The sequence below is a fragment of the Equus asinus genome, chromosome 24 (assembly GCF_041296235.1).
Source record: "Equus asinus isolate D_3611 breed Donkey chromosome 24, EquAss-T2T_v2, whole genome shotgun sequence".
Classification (NCBI taxonomy): domain Eukaryota; kingdom Metazoa; phylum Chordata; class Mammalia; order Perissodactyla; family Equidae; genus Equus; species Equus asinus.
The window spans coordinates 5,729,881-5,745,385 of record NC_091813.1 but is presented as its reverse complement, the minus strand read 5'-3'; positions in this window follow the sequence as shown (position 1 = coordinate 5,745,385).

Here is a 15,505-nt window from a genome sequence, read left to right as displayed (position 1 = left end):
GACAGACTCTGCTGGAACGTTTGAAAGTCAGAGAAATTCACAAGGCAAAAAACGGCAGCGAAGGTCAAGCATGGGCTAACTGGGAAGGGTGAGTTATGAGACTGCTCCAAGCAGGCTCTGAAACCTGTATCCAGGAAGCATGCTGGACCTCAGAGACACAATTATGACAAATCCTCTGACATCACAATGGACCCGAAAAACAACCTAGCCTCATCTACACAGTGCTAGAGTTGGGCTCACTAGTATATTTAACTCCCATTGCACTCAACTGCACGTTGCCACTGAACATGTAAGTGGCCGGCCGGTGGTGCAGTGGTGAGGTCCGCACCTTCTGGGTCTGTGGCCCAGTATGGGCTGGGTGGAATCCTCGGTTTGGGCCTCCTCACCACTGCTTCAGTTGTTCTGGTGCAGGCGTCCGAGGTAGAGTAGAGGCAGATGGGAAGGGACGTTGGACAGGGCCAGACTTCCACAGCAAATACAGGAGCATTGCCAGCAGATGTGAGCACAGCAATGCACTTGTGCCAAAACAAAACCAATTAAAAGTTGCAAAGAATAGAAAAACTGAAGCTAAGGAAAAAAAAAAAAAAAAACAGGAGCTTGCCATTACGAAGAATAGGATCTCTGTGAATAACCTTAGCAAAACAGGTGAATTCTATGTTAATTCAAAAACTAGCAAACCTTTGGGGAAAGAAACTCAAGAAGACACAAGAAAAAAAAAGATATCGAGGGATCTAGGAATGGAAGGATTAACACACTTGAAAGGTTCATACCGCAGTAAGGAATCTCTGGATTCCATGCAATCCCAGTCAAAGTTGCAGCAGTATTTGCCACAGAGAAGAAGAGAGAATCCTAAAGTTTCTAGCCAGCAACACGAGACCCTGACTAGGCAAAGGAATCCTCAGGAAAACGAACAAAGCAGCACGTGTCACAATTTCTGATTTCAACATAGAGGACGAAGCGCTAGGTACCGAAACGGCACAGTCTGGGCCCCAAAACAGGCATGAAGACCCATGCAAAACAATTGAGAGCCCAGAGCCCAACTCAAACTTACATGGACAGCCCATTTTGGACCAGGGAGCCAAGTGGAGACAGCGGAGAAAGGAGAGTCTCTACAATAAACGGTGCTGGGAAGCCTGCACAGCCACATGGAACACAACGAGAGTACGCCATGATGTTACACCTGGCACACACACCACCTGAAATGGATTAAAGCCTTGAATGGCAGACTTGAAACCGTGAACCTTGTAGGAGAAGACCTAGGCAGAGTGCTCTTTGCCATCTGTCTGAGCCGCCTATTTGGAAGAAGCATGTCTGACTGGGCAAGGGCAACAAAGGAAACAAGAAACAAACGGGACCACATCAAATGCACACACTTCTGCCCACTCAAGGAAACCATCAACTGAATACTAAGACACCACAACAATTGGGAGAGGATGTTTGCAAACCACACATCGGACAAGGGGTGAAAAGCCCAAAGATACAATCAACTCGCACGTCTCCACAAGAAAAAAAACAAGCCAATGAAAACCTGGTCAAAAGATGGAAGCAGAGATTTCTCCGAAGAAGACAGAAAGAGGGCGAGTAGGTGCATGAAAACTTGTTCACCATCACGAAGTCTCAGGAAAATGCAAATCCAAACTGCAAGGCCATGGCAGCTCACTGTGGTCAGCATGGCTAGAAGGAAGCAGACAGGAAATAACAAGTGTCAGAGAGGAGGTGGAGAGAAGGGAAGCCTCCTGCACTGCTGGTGGGAGTGTAACCCGGTGCAGCCACGATGCCAAAGGTGTGGAACTGCCTCAGAAATTTAAGTATCCATGTCCCGTATGACCCAGCTATTAATCTGCCGCTTGCTTATCCAAAAAAGTCAGAAAGACTACCGCATAAAGACATGTGCATGGCTGTGTTCACCACAGTCTTACTCCTGATATCCAAGACTTGGAAAGCACCCTGGTGTCCAGCAAGGGATGATTGGAGAAGGAAGATGGGCTATAGCCACACAATGGTATACCACTCAGCCGGAACAAATGATGCAATCCAGCCATTTGTGACCACCAGAATGGCTGTGAGGGTTTTAGGGGAAGTGTAACAAGCCCCAGTGAGAAATTCAAATACCATAGAATCTCACTTACAAGGCGAAGAAAAAGCAAGCACTAACCAACAGGTGGCACTGAACATTTGTATGCGGGCTCCCAGAGGCAAAGAGGGGCGGTGACGGAGGGTGAAAGAGAAGATTAGGCACAAGTGTGTGGTGAGGGCCTGTGATTAGTCTTACACTGGTGAAGATGATGTAAGCTACACAGAAGTCTAAAGCAATGAGGATGTGAATCTGGAAGTTATAGTACGTTCTAATGCAGGGTCATGGCTATAAATTCACCTCAAATCAAAAATCCAAAAAGGGGTCCAGAATGATGTCATAAAGCTTTGGGGGCGGAAAGAGTTTACAGAAGGTGAACTTCCAAGGATGGAAAATCACCTCCAAATGCTTACAGATGCTACAGAAAGGCAGACCATTCCAAATAGGTGAAGAGGAATACTACGAAGAGAACATGATCAGTCCTAAACCCATGAACGAACGGAAAATGTTACCGTCCATGATGTTATTACTAATCACCTTCACGAATAATCCAAACAGGCCCACGTCTTCCCAAGTTCAGGCAAAAGGTTGGTCCAAAAGTACAATTCAGGGCCGGCCCTGTGGTGGAGCAGGTAAGTGCCCACATTCCGCTTGGGCGGCCCGGGCCTCACTGTTTCACATTACGAGTGCATATCACATTAGTAGTGTTAGGAAATATAGATTTCATGGTATGGTGCGGGCAGAGATCATAAATAAGCAGCAATTGTGAGGATACGTTATCAATACGCACAAGAAAAGGAACCATAAGAATATTACAATCTATGGAAGTATCTGGTACACTTCCCAAAGGCAGAAGGAAGGAAAACTTGTGACCTGCCAAGGTGGAATTGGCAGAGTGCCACGAGATGACACCATCATTGTGCATCAGAACATTCCCTGGGCAACTTCAACTTGTGAGGGAGTCCAGGACTTTTTCTGGGTAAGGTCCACCCATTTTGCCATCTACCCAAGATATAAGAGATAAAACCCAGGATAATCTTACAGGAGTGACACCAGTGTCTAGAGAGAATGTAGGAGCCCTTTCGAAGTTCAAGGAGAAAGATAGAAACTGACAACAATTGCAGAAAAAGGAAAACTATCCTACCTAGACAGGGTGAGGAGTCAGACTGGTCTGAGATGGCTGTGAAACTCTGTGTGCACGGAGGTTGTCAGGACAACTTCGAATTTTGAGGTCGCTTATGACATCACGGTGAACATGTCCCCCAGGGTGGCCGCATGGTTACAGTCTGAGGATTGGCCTAGGCTAGGCTATTAAAGGGACAGATACCCAGAAACAGGTTTGGCAAACAGAAAGCAGGCACAGAAACTAGAAGAGATAAAACAGAGTCTGATGCAAGGGATAAGAAAGGAACCCTAGGCCACAAGTGAGAATAGAGGGACAGGCACGGAGAGGAGAACATTGTCATCTATTCAAGTCTATGGGGAGGTCATGCTGATTCAAGCTTGCAACTTCATTGGAAACAAGTGGCCGGACTTGGCGTTCATCACACCTACAGTGCCCTTGTGCCTTAAGCATAATGCAAAGTCAAGAAAGATGTCTTGAGGACATTGAAGAGAAGAATCGATGCCTCCTTTCCAAGGCCCATAGCATTCTTTGCAGGTCAGTCTCTTTTTCCGAAGCTCTGGTGTCACGTGGGCCCACTGGGCACATGGTAATGTGTCCCAAGAGATGTCTTGGAAGCCTTGAAGGAATGGAGCCCTGTCACGCTTGGGGTATGTCTCTTTGTTTGGAAGTGCTCTACAAGGGTGCTGAAAAGCACCCTCTTCCACAGGGCTTCGTTCCTTCGTGAAGGCTGCCCTCCCAGGCTAGTGTGCTCTGTTTGCCTCCATCGAAATTCTCTCCCCCTACCTCTTGCCGTAGAAGGATTATTGATTATGTGTTTTGACACCATATGTAAGGAAGTTGCACGAAAATTAGAACTTTACAGTTGTGTTTCAAGAAAAATAAACAGGCCAGGGTAGAGGATGTAGGGCAAACAAATGGCACACCCTATAAAAATTAAGTAAGCCCGTATCTGGACGGAATCTAGGGGAACGTTCAAGGATCAGGGGTCAAGTTCGAAACTTCCCAAATCCGGAAAAGAGACAGAAAAATATCTTTCCTGGAGAGTGGAATTCATCCGATTTGTCTAAGTTGTCTTGGAAACATTGTGTCCGTGAAGGGGGTTGCCAGGACCACCTCGAATTTGGAGTTTCTGATCTCAGGATGTCAAACCAACCCACATGACCACGTGTTCTCAGTGCTTAGTTTGACCTAGGCTAGGGTAGCCAAGAGTCCTACAAGTGACCGGTGCAAATTCAAGGACAACAACCAAGAGTCACGAAAGCACTCACACCTCACCCTAGAGAACATACAGCGATTAAAGAAATACAAACTAATCCCTTGGAATGAAGGAGAACGGACTGATAAGCATGTCTAAGGGAGATAGCTGAGAAAGACCATGACGAGTATACTATGGAAAAGAAAAAGAGGACCCAGAAAATGGAAGGTGAACAGAAATCACACCTGAATTATCCACAATGAAAGATGATGTCCGTCTTTAGACAGACTCTGCTGGAACGTTTGAAAGTCAGAGAAATTCACAAGGCAAAAAACGGCAGCGAAGGTCAAGCATGGGCTAACTTGGAAGGGTGAGTTATGAGACTGCTCCAAGCAGGCTCTGAAACCTGTATCCAGGAAGCATGCTGGACCTCAGAGACACAATTATGACAAATCCTCTGACATCACAATGGACCCGAAAAACAACCTAGCCTCATCTACACAGTGCTAGAGTTGGGCTCACTAGTATATTTAACTCCCATTGCACTCAACTGCACGTTGCCACTGAACATGTAAGTGGCCGGCCGGTGGTGCAGTGGTGAGGTCCGCACCTTCTGGGTCTGTGGCCCAGTATGGGCTGGGTGGAATCCTCGGTTTGGGCCTCCTCACCACTGCTTCAGTTGTTCTGGTGCAGGCGTCCGAGGTAGAGTAGAGGCAGATGGGAAGGGACGTTGGACAGGGCCAGACTTCCACAGCAAATACAGGAGCATTGCCAGCAGATGTGAGCACAGCAATGCACTTGTGCCAAAACAAAACCAATTAAAAGTTGCAAAGAATAGAAAAACTGAAGCTAAGGAAAAAAAAAACAAAAAAAACAGGAGCTTGCCATTACAAAGAATAGGATCTCTGTGAATAACCTTAGCAAAACAGGTGAATTCTATGTTAATTCAAAAACTAGCAAACCTTTGGGGAAAGAAACTCAAGAAGACACAAGAAAAAAAAAGATATCGAGGGATCTAGGAATGGAAGGATTAACACACTTGAAAGGTTCATACCGCAGTAAGGAATCTCTGGATTCCATGCAATCCCAGTCAAAGTTGCAGCAGTATTTGCCACAGAGAAGAAGAGAGAATCCTGAAGTTTCTAGCCAGCAACACGAGACCCTGACTAGGCAAAGGAATCCTCAGGAAAACGAACAAAGCAGCACGTGTCACAATTTCTGATTTCAACATAGAGGACGAAGCGCTAGGTACCGAAACGGCACAGTCTGGGCCCCAAAACAGGCATGAAGACCCATGCAAAACAATTGAGAGCCCAGAGCCCAACTCAAACTTACATGGACAGCCCATTTTGGACCAGGGAGCCAAGTGGAGACAGCGGAGAAAGGAGAGTCTCTACAATAAACGGTGCTGGGAAGCCTGCACAGCCACATGGAACACAACGAGAGTACGCCATGATGTTACACCTGGCACACACACCACCTGAAATGGATTAAAGCCTTGAATGGCAGACTTGAAACCGTGAACCTTGTAGGAGAAGACCTAGGCAGAGTGCTCTTTGCCATCTGTCTGAGCCGCCTATTTGGAAGAAGCATGTCTGACTGGGCAAGGGCAACAAAGGAAACAAGAAACAAACGGGACCACATCAAATGCACACACTTCTGCCCACTCAAGGAAACCATCAACTGAATACTAAGACACCACAACAATTGGGAGAGGATGTTTGCAAACCACACATCGGACAAGGGGTGAAAAGCCCAAAGATACAATCAACTCGCACGTCTCCACAAGAAAAAAAACAAGCCAATGAAAACCTGGTCAAAAGATGGAAGCAGAGATTTCTCCGAAGAAGACAGAAAGAGGGCCAGTAGGTGCATGAAAACTTGTTCACCATCACGAAGTCTCAGGAAAATGCAAATCCAAACTGCAAGGCCATGGCAGCTCACTGTGGTCAGCATGGCTAGAAGGAAGCAGACAGGAAATAACAAGTGTCAGAGAGGAGGTGGAGAGAAGGGAAGCCTCCTGCACTGCTGGTGGGAGTGTAACCCGGTGCAGCCACGATGCCAAAGGTGTGGAACTGCCTCAGAAATTTAAGTATCCATGTCCCATATGACCCAGCTATTAATCTGCCGCTTGCTTATCCAAAAAAGTCAGAAAGACTACCGCATAAAGACATGTGCATGGCTGTGTTCAGCACAGTCTTACTCCTGATATCCAAGACTTGGAAAGCACCCTGGTGTCCAGCAAGGGATGATTGGAGAAGGAAGATGGGCTATAGCCACACAATGGTATACCACTCAGCCGGAACAAATGATGCAATCCAGCCATTTGTGACCACCAGAATGGCTGTGAGGGTTTTAGGGGAAGTGTAACAAGCCCCAGTGAGAAATTCAAATACCATAGAATCTCACTTACAAGGCGAAGAAAAAGCAAGCACTAACCAACAGGTGGCACTGAACATTTGTATGCGGGCTCCCAGAGGCAAAGAGGGGCGGTGACGGAGGGTGAAAGAGAAGATTAGGCACAAGTGTGTGGTGAGGGCCTGTGATTAGTCTTACACTGGTGAAGATGATGTAAGCTACACAGAAGTCTAAAGCAATGAGGATGTGAATCTGGAAGTTATAGTACGTTCTAATGCAGGGTCATGGCTATAAATTCACCTCAAATCAAAAATCCAAAAAGGGGTCCAGAATGATGTCATAAAGCTTTGGGGGCGGAAAGAGTTTACAGAAGGTGAACTTCCAAGGATGGAAAATCACCTCCAAATGCTTACAGATGCTACAGAAAGGCAGACCATTCCAAATAGGTGAAGAGGAATACTACGAAGAGAACATGATCAGTCCTAAACCCATGAACGAACGGAAAATGTTACCGTCCATGATGTTATTACTAATCACCTTCACGAATAATCCAAACAGGCCCACGTCTTCCCAAGTTCAGGCAAAAGGTTGGTCCAAAAGTACAATTCAGGGCCGGCCCTGTGGTGGAGCAGGTAAGTGCCCACATTCCGCTTGGGCGGCCCGGGCCTCACTGTTTCACATTACGAGTGCATATCACATTAGTAGTGTTAGGAAATATAGATTTCATGGTATGGTGCGGGCAGAGATCATAAATAAGCAGCAATTGTGAGGATACGTTATCAATACGCACAAGAAAAGGAACCATAAGAATATTACAATCTATGGAAGTATCTGGTACACTTCCCAAAGGCAGAAGGAAGGAAAACTTGTGACCTGCCAAGGTGGAATTGGCAGAGTGCCACGAGATGACACCATCATTGTGCATCAGAACATTCCCTGGGCAACTTCAACTTGTGAGGGAGTCCAGGACTTTTTCTGGGTAAGGTCCACCCATTTTGCCATCTACCCAAGATATAAGAGATAAAACCCAGGATAATCTTACAGGAGTGACACCAGTGTCTAGAGAGAATGTAGGAGCCCTTTCGAAGTTCAAGGAGAAAGATAGAAACTGACAACAATTGCAGAAAAAGGAAAACTATCCTACCTAGACAGGGTGAGGAGTCAGACTGGTCTGAGATGGCTGTGAAACTCTGTGTGCACGGAGGTTGTCAGGACAACTTCGAATTTTGAGGTCGCTTACGACATCACGGTGAACATGTCCCCCAGGGTGGCCGCATGGTTACAGTCTGAGGATTGGCCTAGGCTAGGCTATTAAAGGGACAGATACCCAGAAACAGGTTTGGCAAACAGAAAGCAGGCACAGAAACTAGAAGAGATAAAACAGAGTCTGATGCAAGGGATAAGAAAGGAACCCTAGGCCACAAGTGAGAATAGAGGGACAGGCACGGAGAGGAGAACATTGTCATCTATTCAAGTCTATGGGGAGGTCATGCTGATTCAAGCTTGCAACTTCATTGGAAACAAGTGGCCGGACTTGGCGTTCATCACACCTACAGTGCCCTTGTGCCTTAAGCATAATGCAAAGTCAAGAAAGATGTCTTGAGGACATTGAAGAGAAGAATCGATGCCTCCTTTCCAAGGCCCATAGCATTCTTTGCAGGTCAGTCTCTTTTTCCGAAGCTCTGGTGTCACGTGGGCCCACTGGGCACATGGTAATGTGTCCCAAGAGATGTCTTGGAAGCCTTGAAGGAATGGAGCCCTGTCACGCTTGGGGTATGTCTCTTTGTTTGGAAGTGCTCTACAAGGGTGCTGAAAAGCACCCTCTTCCACAGGGCTTCGTTCCTTCGTGAAGGCTGCCCTCCCAGGCTAGTGTGCTCTGTTTGCCTCCATCGAAATTCTCTCCCCCTACCTCTTGCCGTAGAAGGATTATTGATTATGTGTTTTGACACCATATGTAAGGAAGTTGCACGAAAATTAGAACTTTACAGTTGTGTTTCAAGAAAAATAAACAGGCCAGGGTAGAGGATGTAGGGCAAACAAATGGCACACCCTATAAAAATTAAGTAAGCCCGTATCTGGACGGAATCTAGGGGAACGTTCAAGGATCAGGGGTCAAGTTCGAAACTTCCCAAATCCGGAAAAGAGACAGAAAAATATCTTTCCTGGAGAGTGGAATTCATCCGATTTGTCTAAGTTGTCTTGGAAACATTGTGTCCGTGAAGGGGGTTGCCAGGACCACCTCGAATTTGGAGTTTCTGATCTCAGGATGTCAAACCAACCCACATGACCACGTGTTCTCAGTGCTTAGTTTGACCTAGGCTAGGGTAGCCAAGAGTCCTACAAGTGACCGGTGCAAATTCAAGGACAACAACCAAGAGTCACGAAAGCACTCACACCTCACCCTAGAGAACATACAGCGATTAAAGAAATACAAACTAATCCCTTGGAATGAAGGAGAACGGACTGATAAGCATGTCTAAGGGAGATAGCTGAGAAAGACCATGACGAGTATACTATGGAAAAGAAAAAGAGGACCCAGAAAATGGAAGGTGAACAGAAATCACACCTGAATTATCCACAATGAAAGATGATGTCCGTCTTTAGACAGACTCTGCTGGAACGTTTGAAAGTCAGAGAAATTCACAAGGCAAAAAACGGCAGCGAAGGTCAAGCATGGGCTAACTTGGAAGGGTGAGTTATGAGACTGCTCCAAGCAGGCTCTGAAACCTGTATCCAGGAAGCATGCTGGACCTCAGAGACACAATTATGACAAATCCTCTGACATCACAATGGACCCGAAAAACAACCTAGCCTCATCTACACAGTGCTAGAGTTGGGCTCACTAGTATATTTAACTCCCATTGCACTCAACTGCACGTTGCCACTGAACATGTAAGTGGCCGGCCGGTGGTGCAGTGGTGAGGTCCGCACCTTCTGGGTCTGTGGCCCAGTATGGGCTGGGTGGAATCCTCGGTTTGGGCCTCCTCACCACTGCTTCAGTTGTTCTGGTGCAGGCGTCCGAGGTAGAGTAGAGGCAGATGGGAAGGGACGTTGGACAGGGCCAGACTTCCACAGCAAATACAGGAGCATTGCCAGCAGATGTGAGCACAGCAATGCACTTGTGCCAAAACAAAACCAATTAAAAGTTGCAAAGAATAGAAAAACTGAAGCTAAGGAAAAAAAAAACAAAAAAAACAGGAGCTTGCCATTACGAAGAATAGGATCTCTGTGAATAACCTTAGCAAAACAGGTGAATTCTATGTTAATTCAAAAACTAGCAAACCTTTGGGGAAAGAAACTCAAGAAGACACAAGAAAAAAAAAGATATCGAGGGATCTAGGAATGGAAGGATTAACACACTTGAAAGGTTCATACCGCAGTAAGGAATCTCTGGATTCCATGCAATCCCAGTCAAAGTTGCAGCAGTATTTGCCACAGAGAAGAAGAGAGAATCCTGAAGTTTCTAGCCAGCAACACGAGACCCTGACTAGGCAAAGGAATCCTCAGGAAAACGAACAAAGCAGCACGTGTCACAATTTCTGATTTCAACATAGAGGACGAAGCGCTAGGTACCGAAACGGCACAGTCTGGGCCCCAAAACAGGCATGAAGACCCATGCAAAACAATTGAGAGCCCAGAGCCCAACTCAAACTTACATGGACAGCCCATTTTGGACCAGGGAGCCAAGTGGAGACAGCGGAGAAAGGAGAGTCTCTACAATAAACGGTGCTGGGAAGCCTGCACAGCCACATGGAACACAACGAGAGTACGCCATGATGTTACACCTGGCACACACACCACCTGAAATGGATTAAAGCCTTGAATGGCAGACTTGAAACCGTGAACCTTGTAGGAGAAGACCTAGGCAGAGTGCTCTTTGCCATCTGTCTGAGCCGCCTATTTGGAAGAAGCATGTCTGACTGGGCAAGGGCAACAAAGGAAACAAGAAACAAACGGGACCACATCAAATGCACACACTTCTGCCCACTCAAGGAAACCATCAACTGAATACTAAGACACCACAACAATTGGGAGAGGATGTTTGCAAACCACACATCGGACAAGGGGTGAAAAGCCCAAAGATACAATCAACTCGCACGTCTCCACAAGAAAAAAAACAAGCCAATGAAAACCTGGTCAAAAGATGGAAGCAGAGATTTCTCCGAAGAAGACAGAAAGAGGGCGAGTAGGTGCATGAAAACTTGTTCACCATCACGAAGTCTCAGGAAAATGCAAATCCAAACTGCAAGGCCATGGCAGCTCACTGTGGTCAGCATGGCTAGAAGGAAGCAGACAGGAAATAACAAGTGTCAGAGAGGAGGTGGAGAGAAGGGAAGCCTCCTGCACTGCTGGTGGGAGTGTAACCCGGTGCAGCCACGATGCCAAAGGTGTGGAACTGCCTCAGAAATTTAAGTATCCATGTCCCGTATGACCCAGCTATTAATCTGCCGCTTGCTTATCCAAAAAAGTCAGAAAGACTACCGCATAAAGACATGTGCATGGCTGTGTTCACCACAGTCTTACTCCTGATATCCAAGACTTGGAAAGCACCCTGGTGTCCAGCAAGGGATGATTGGAGAAGGAAGATGGGCTATAGCCACACAATGGTATACCACTCAGCCGGAACAAATGATGCAATCCAGCCATTTGTGACCACCAGAATGGCTGTGAGGGTTTTAGGGGAAGTGTAACAAGCCCCAGTGAGAAATTCAAATACCATAGAATCTCACTTACAAGGCGAAGAAAAAGCAAGCACTAACCAACAGGTGGCACTGAACATTTGTATGCGGGCTCCCAGAGGCAAAGAGGGGCGGTGACGGAGGGTGAAAGAGAAGATTAGGCACAAGTGTGTGGTGAGGGCCTGTGATTAGTCTTACACTGGTGAAGATGATGTAAGCTACACAGAAGTCTAAAGCAATGAGGATGTGAATCTGGAAGTTATAGTACGTTCTAATGCAGGGTCATGGCTATAAATTCACCTCAAATCAAAAATCCAAAAAGGGGTCCAGAATGATGTCATAAAGCTTTGGGGGCGGAAAGAGTTTACGGAAGGTGAACTTCCAAGGATGGAAAATCACCTCCAAATGCTTACAGATGCTACAGAAAGGCAGACCATTCCAAATAGGTGAAGAGGAATACTACGAAGAGAACATGATCAGTCCTAAACCCATGAACGAACGGAAAATGTTACCGTCCATGATGTTATTACTAATCACCTTCACGAATAATCCAAACAGGCCCACGTCTTCCCAAGTTCAGGCAAAAGGTTGGTCCAAAAGTACAATTCAGGGCCGGCCCTGTGGTGGAGCAGGTAAGTGCCCACATTCCGCTTGGGCGGCCCGGGCCTCACTGTTTCACATTACGAGTGCATATCACATTAGTAGTGTTAGGAAATATAGATTTCATGGTATGGTGCGGGCAGAGATCATAAATAAGCAGCAATTGTGAGGATACGTTATCAATACGCACAAGAAAAGGAACCATAAGAATATTACAATCTATGGAAGTATCTGGTACACTTCCCAAAGGCAGAAGGAAGGAAAACTTGTGACCTGCCAAGGTGGAATTGGCAGAGTGCCACGAGATGACACCATCATTGTGCATCAGAACATTCCCTGGGCAACTTCAACTTGTGAGGGAGTCCAGGACTTTTTCTGGGTAAGGTCCACCCATTTTGCCATCTACCCAAGATATAAGAGATAAAACCCAGGATAATCTTACAGGAGTGACACCAGTGTCTAGAGAGAATGTAGGAGCCCTTTCGAAGTTCAAGGAGAAAGATAGAAACTGACAACAATTGCAGAAAAAGGAAAACTATCCTACCTAGACAGGGTGAGGAGTCAGACTGGTCTGAGATGGCTGTGAAACTCTGTGTGCACGGAGGTTGTCAGGACAACTTCGAATTTTGAGGTCGCTTATGACATCACGGTGAACATGTCCCCCAGGGTGGCCGCATGGTTACAGTCTGAGGATTGGCCTAGGCTAGGCTATTAAAGGGACAGATACCCAGAAACAGGTTTGGCAAACAGAAAGCAGGCACAGAAACTAGAAGAGATAAAACAGAGTCTGATGCAAGGGATAAGAAAGGAACCCTAGGCCACAAGTGAGAATAGAGGGACAGGCACGGAGAGGAGAACATTGTCATCTATTCAAGTCTATGGGGAGGTCATGCTGATTCAAGCTTGCAACTTCATTGGAAACAAGTGGCCGGACTTGGCGTTCATCACACCTACAGTGCCCTTGTGCCTTAAGCATAATGCAAAGTCAAGAAAGATGTCTTGAGGACATTGAAGAGAAGAATCGATGCCTCCTTTCCAAGGCCCATAGCATTCTTTGCAGGTCAGTCTCTTTTTCCGAAGCTCTGGTGTCACGTGGGCCCACTGGGCACATGGTAATGTGTCCCAAGAGATGTCTTGGAAGCCTTGAAGGAATGGAGCCCTGTCACGCTTGGGGTATGTCTCTTTGTTTGGAAGTGCTCTACAAGGGTGCTGAAAAGCACCCTCTTCCACAGGGCTTCGTTCCTTCGTGAAGGCTGCCCTCCCAGGCTAGTGTGCTCTGTTTGCCTCCATCGAAATTCTCTCCCCCTACCTCTTGCCGTAGAAGGATTATTGATTATGTGTTTTGACACCATATGTAAGGAAGTTGCACGAAAATTAGAACTTTACAGTTGTGTTTCAAGAAAAATAAACAGGCCAGGGTAGAGGATGTAGGGCAAACAAATGGCACACCCTATAAAAATTAAGTAAGCCCGTATCTGGACGGAATCTAGGGGAACGTTCAAGGATCAGGGGTCAAGTTCGAAACTTCCCAAATCCGGAAAAGAGACAGAAAAATATCTTTCCTGGAGAGTGGAATTCATCCGATTTGTCTAAGTTGTCTTGGAAACATTGTGTCCGTGAAGGGGGTTGCCAGGACCACCTCGAATTTGGAGTTTCTGATCTCAGGATGTCAAACCAACCCACATGACCACGTGTTCTCAGTGCTTAGTTTGACCTAGGCTAGGGTAGCCAAGAGTCCTACAAGTGACCGGTGCAAATTCAAGGACAACAACCAAGAGTCACGAAAGCACTCACACCTCACCCTAGAGAACATACAGCGATTAAAGAAATACAAACTAATCCCTTGGAATGAAGGAGAACGGACTGATAAGCATGTCTAAGGGAGATAGCTGAGAAAGACCATGACGAGTATACTATGGAAAAGAAAAAGAGGACCCAGAAAATGGAAGGTGAACAGAAATCACACCTGAATTATCCACAATGAAAGATGATGTCCGTCTTTAGACAGACTCTGCTGGAACGTTTGAAAGTCAGAGAAATTCACAAGGCAAAAAACGGCAGCGAAGGTCAAGCATGGGCTAACTTGGAAGGGTGAGTTATGAGACTGCTCCAAGCAGGCTCTGAAACCTGTATCCAGGAAGCATGCTGGACCTCAGAGACACAATTATGACAAATCCTCTGACATCACAATGGACCCGAAAAACAACCTAGCCTCATCTACACAGTGCTAGAGTTGGGCTCACTAGTATATTTAACTCCCATTGCACTCAACTGCACGTTGCCACTGAACATGTAAGTGGCCGGCCGGTGGTGCAGTGGTGAGGTCCGCACCTTCTGGGTCTGTGGCCCAGTATGGGCTGGGTGGAATCCTCGGTTTGGGCCTCCTCACCACTGCTTCAGTTGTTCTGGTGCAGGCGTCCGAGGTAGAGTAGAGGCAGATGGGAAGGGACGTTGGACAGGGCCAGACTTCCACAGCAAATACAGGAGCATTGCCAGCAGATGTGAGCACAGCAATGCACTTGTGCCAAAACAAAACCAATTAAAAGTTGCAAAGAATAGAAAAACTGAAGCTAAGGAAAAAAAAAACAAAAAAAACAGGAGCTTGCCATTACAAAGAATAGGATCTCTGTGAATAACCTTAGCAAAACAGGTGAATTCTATGTTAATTCAAAAACTAGCAAACCTTTGGGGAAAGAAACTCAAGAAGACACAAGAAAAAAAAAGATATCGAGGGATCTAGGAATGGAAGGATTAACACACTTGAAAGGTTCATACCGCAGTAAGGAATCTCTGGATTCCATGCAATCCCAGTCAAAGTTGCAGCAGTATTTGCCACAGAGAAGAAGAGAGAATCCTGAAGTTTCTAGCCAGCAACACGAGACCCTGACTAGGCAAAGGAATCCTCAGGAAAACGAACAAAGCAGCACGTGTCACAATTTCTGATTTCAACATAGAGGACGAAGCGCTAGGTACCGAAACGGCACAGTCTGGGCCCCAAAACAGGCATGAAGACCCATGCAAAACAATTGAGAGCCCAGAGCCCAACTCAAACTTACATGGACAGCCCATTTTGGACCAGGGAGCCAAGTGGAGACAGCGGAGAAAGGAGAGTCTCTACAATAAACGGTGCTGGGAAGCCTGCACAGCCACATGGAACACAACGAGAGTACGCCATGATGTTACACCTGGCACACACACCACCTGAAATGGATTAAAGCCTTGAATGGCAGACTTGAAACCGTGAACCTTGTAGGAGAAGACCTAGGCAGAGTGCTCTTTGCCATCTGTCTGAGCCGCCTATTTGGAAGAAGCATGTCTGACTGGGCAAGGGCAACAAAGGAAACAAGAAACAAACGGGACCACATCAAATGCACACACTTCTGCCCACTCAAGGAAACCATCAACTGAATACTAAGACACCACAACAATTGGGAGAGGATGTTTGCAAACCACACATCGGACAAGGGGTGAAA